This window comes from Gavialis gangeticus, unplaced genomic scaffold (genome assembly GCF_001723915.1).
Source record: "Gavialis gangeticus isolate Ggan-Ray unplaced genomic scaffold, GavGan_comp1, whole genome shotgun sequence".
In the NCBI taxonomy this organism is placed as follows: domain Eukaryota; kingdom Metazoa; phylum Chordata; order Crocodylia; family Gavialidae; genus Gavialis; species Gavialis gangeticus.
In genome coordinates this window covers 56,094,284-56,098,436 of record NW_017729032.1, presented here as the reverse complement: position 1 = coordinate 56,098,436, position 4,153 = coordinate 56,094,284, and the positions used below count along the sequence as shown (strand labels likewise).

Below are 4,153 nucleotides of genomic sequence, written 5' to 3'. Positions count from 1 at the left end.
CACCCTCCCACCATTTCTCCTTTTCCCCATGCCCTTCAAGCAGACCGTATCACCAAGAATATTTAGCATAGCGAGATTCGAGATGGCTCTAGAAAGTGGGGTCGCTCTCTATAGCATTACCACAAGATGTGCAAAAATGATAGGAAGTTGTTCACCATCAACACAGAATCCTGTCCTATCAGGGGGACACGGGGAGTGGGGAGGGGGACGGGACAAGACACACACACACACACACACACACACACACACACCCCCCCCCGGTACTGGATGCAGCTCACCATGAGGTGGCTTTAATCCAGAGGATGGAAATAAAGTGAGAAAGAAAAAAGCAGCATGCTGTAAACTGGGACTCCAACTCATAAAACATATGGATCAGCGGAACTTGTAGCAAGCTGCGCCCCTCTCAAGTTGGGATCATCAGCCACAAATGGATTCATCAGGCATCTGACTAGACCTTTTATGTGTACACCATGATCCAGAGAGTTGGTCATTGCCTACCTAATTCAGACTAATAGGGCGTATAGGGGTCTTATCTGCCTGTACACAGTCAAATGCAAACTACTTCATTGTTTTCAAACTAGCATATGAAAACAGGCATTCTTTTAAAGGTAAGGTGATACTGTACAGTGAAGTGTAACGAACCAAAACATAACACAGAAATGTAAGTGGGTGAGGCTGGCCTTGGAGTGACAAAATGGGCATGCCAAAGGAAGCAGAGTTTGTACCAAATTTATGAAGCTGGAGTAACAAGCAGGGCTGAAATTTATCCTTCTTTCTTAGCATTACTGTGGCTCTTAAGAGTCCAAGTCATGGCTCAAGATCCCATTTGCCAGGTTATGTGCAAACACAGAACAACTCTGTACATAATCCTTGATCTACAGAGTTCACAAGCAAAGACAAGAAACCACAGACAGACAGACAGGGGAACTCAAGGAAACAGAGAAGCAACGGTGGTCATCATCAAGGCACTCGTCTGTGGGAAAGAGCAGTCTACCTGTTGTAGTTTTCTTCTTTTTATAGGCAGCATACCAAAACAGAATTTTAAAGGAGGGGTTTGAAGGAGAATAATGAGTTCCCTATTTGAAATTTTTAACCAGCAGGAGATGGAGCTTGGCAACTTGGGCCAGAAGCAGGAGCTGACCCTTTAAACTGAGGAAAAGATGATAGGTAGCCTCTGATAGCGAAGACACGCAGCTTATTTCTGAAGCTAAAGAGAAGGCAGAGGAAGAAGAACAGTGTGTGGTGCATGGAGATGTGGTCAAGGTGACAAGCTAGGAAAATTATATTTGCAGAACCATTCTGTATGGATTTTAGGAAGGCAGGATCATGGCTTGTCAAACAAAGCTAGAGAAAAGGATGTAGCAGCCATTGAGATGTGAGAGGATGAAAGCCTGGAATTTCCTGCCTTTTTAGCATTTAAATTCCAAACTGGATTCCTGTCATAAACGTCAGGTTTTGCAGTATCTGATAGATGCACACTGCAGTTGGGTTTATTCCTTCTCAGCCTTCTTCTCCACATGGTTTGGATGCCAAAATAGGGAACTGCATTCTCTGATGCCTTATCAAGGAATCTTATTATTAACAATCAGAATATTATTATTGGTATTTCATTTTGGGATCCCTATTATGGACCAGGATACTCTGCAGACACAGTCTACTGATTTCAACCTCTTGCATCTATAGAGATTAATGCGTGCAAATGCTAACAACTTTCTTAGGTACTTGTCCTTACAGTGATCTTGCTGGAATAACCTTGAATGTCAAACAGGCCTGTCCTGTAGTTCCAAATCCTCATTATTCCTCCTGCTGAGTACTATGCACACTAGCAACCACAACCAGCAAATACAAGAGACTACACCAGGTAGGTCTGCAGATGTGGAGCAGAAGGAGGTATAGGACACGTTTGCCTCCGGGTCCTTTAAGTCACATAATACTACCCTGCGGAAGCAATGAAGGTATCAGCAGTGCCATCAATCCTACAGCCCCTAATATGGAAAAATCCTTCAAAATAAAAACATCAGGGGATCTAGGTGACTCCACACCTTCGTTCTTCTCAACTCGTTCTGGTAGGCAGAACTAAGATGATGGCCAATTTGAATATAAAAGAAAAAAGTCACAGTTATAAGGGGTCATACTTCCTCATAATTCAGTCATAGCATTTTTCTCAGAATGAAATGATCAGTAAGTACCATGTACAGTGTGCTATGACTGCCTACAATATTCTAAATGTGACTCTATTATAAGCACATTCTACATTAAGCCAAATTCAGGGGAAATTATAGTAATAAGATTTATTAGGCAGCTCATAATTTTCTTTGCTTACCTAAGCGTTGTTAAGCAATTTGCCAAATGTTTAGCCTTTGAACTACTACTAATAACCTCTCTGTCTCCCACCTGTCCTGTTGCAATGCAGGGGCAGTGAGAGTCCCCCTTCCCAGCTTTATGGCCCAGGCTTCATTACCTCGCATTAAATATTCTCCAGTAATGATAACGTGGGCTTTTACTAGGGAAGAAAGTGATTGGAAAGAAAGCAATTTTCTGTGGATACATCTGCATATTTCTTATATTATCCAAGCATGTTCCTTTTGCCTTGGAGCTTGATGAAACTAAACAGCAAAATCCCCAAAGAAATCAAACTCTTTTCCTTAGCATCACCACAAAAGAATAATGCCTGGTAGCAACCTTTACTGTATTCATAGCTCCAAACTATGTAGGTATAGTCAGTCATCAATCCAAGTTTTTGAACTCTAAATCTTTTGTTTTATAGGATCTTTTAAGATTATTAACCAACATGTTTCTGTATCCTTCCTATTCTGAAGACATCACATTTGTGGATACAGTCCCAGTGATTTTAGAGAATCCTCTAGTGCCTGACTACAAGAAAAACTCCTCCTTTGAAACAAAAAAAAAAAAAATATTTGATTCAAGTACTTTGACAATTCAAGAAAAAGCCAGTAAGGGCAAAAATTGTCCCTGCCTTACCACAGGAAAAAACATATTTGGAACAGCAAGAATACGAGTAGACAACATACAAGTGACAGAATCTCAATCTCGACTCATTTTTCAATAGACTGGGAATGACACTACTCCCTTTCTTACTACCACAGCTTAAGTTTCCTGCATAAAATGGGAAAACAGAGGCAGCTTTCCCTTTTTATACCATGGCGTCCAGCGTTCAAGGACTGTATTAACCTTTAGACAGAAGGCAGGGTAAGGATGCACCTGACAGCTTAACTGAATCAGAGATGCACAAGCTTTTGCCTGCGCTCTGATTCAGTTAGTTTAGAGATGCAATTCTCAGCCAGGCTGGTGCTGGGGCTCCCTGGGCTGTTCTGGGATCCTTTCAAGGGTGCCAGGGGATGCCGCGCAATGCTAGTCGGTATGAAACACGTGAAACAAAATAAACCCAGAGATTTCAAACAGGAACCCAGTGTTAAAAGCAGAAAGGCCACCACAAGGCAGAACAAGTTCTTGGTGACCAAGCAGCTCCAGTATTTTTCTGCGGTCAAAACATCAGTGAAACTCAACAGCTCGCACTTCCAAGGGGCGCCTCCCAATCTAACAGGGGGTGCCTGGAGCCTAGGAAGGTTGGGGGCCACCGTACGCTCCCGAGGGGCATCTCTGCCCTGCCTTCTGTATTCCCTTGGGCAATATTTCGCTGCCAATGGAGCTGGTATCACCGAGCTACGTGTGATGGCGAAGCGCAGCAGTAAACTCTCAGACGGAGCACCTCTCGCAGGCATAACCAGGACTTGGTACCGTGAAGCCTGACATCTGAGCGGACACATCACACACACCTGACAAGCCAGAGAGACTCCAGGCCGCCGGCGGCACCGTTTTCCTCTTGTAAACGAAGAGCCCGGCCCTGATCTCAGGGACATGAGAAGCAAGGAGGGAGTTTGACTTCAGCGCTAGACTTCAGAGGGCGCCTCCCAGCTCTGCCGCTCTTCTGCCCCCGAAATGATCTCTTAGCCCCTGGGACAAGCCAACCCCTCTCTCCCCCCGCTCCGTGCTGCCGCCGACCCCGGCCCCCAGCACTGGGGGAACAAGCAGCTCTGATGAAAAGGGGGAAGGGGATGGGAAGAGGTGCCTGCCCGCCCGGCTCGGGCCCCGACCCCAGCGCGCACTAACCTGCTCCGAGCTTCCCCGGCCG

The 4,153-nt window shown here is 45.1% G+C and overlaps 1 protein-coding gene across 1 annotated transcript in view; it reads right to left on the bottom strand.

Moving 5' to 3' along the window:
* The window catches only part of SERTM1 (serine rich and transmembrane domain containing 1), a 34,961-nt gene extending 30,808 nt beyond the window's left edge, over positions 1–4,153 (bottom strand). The window contains exon 1 of the mRNA XM_019525570.1: positions 4,132–4,153. The gene's annotated coding sequence lies outside the window, so the exon portion shown is untranslated. The remainder of the gene's footprint in view (positions 1–4,131) is intronic.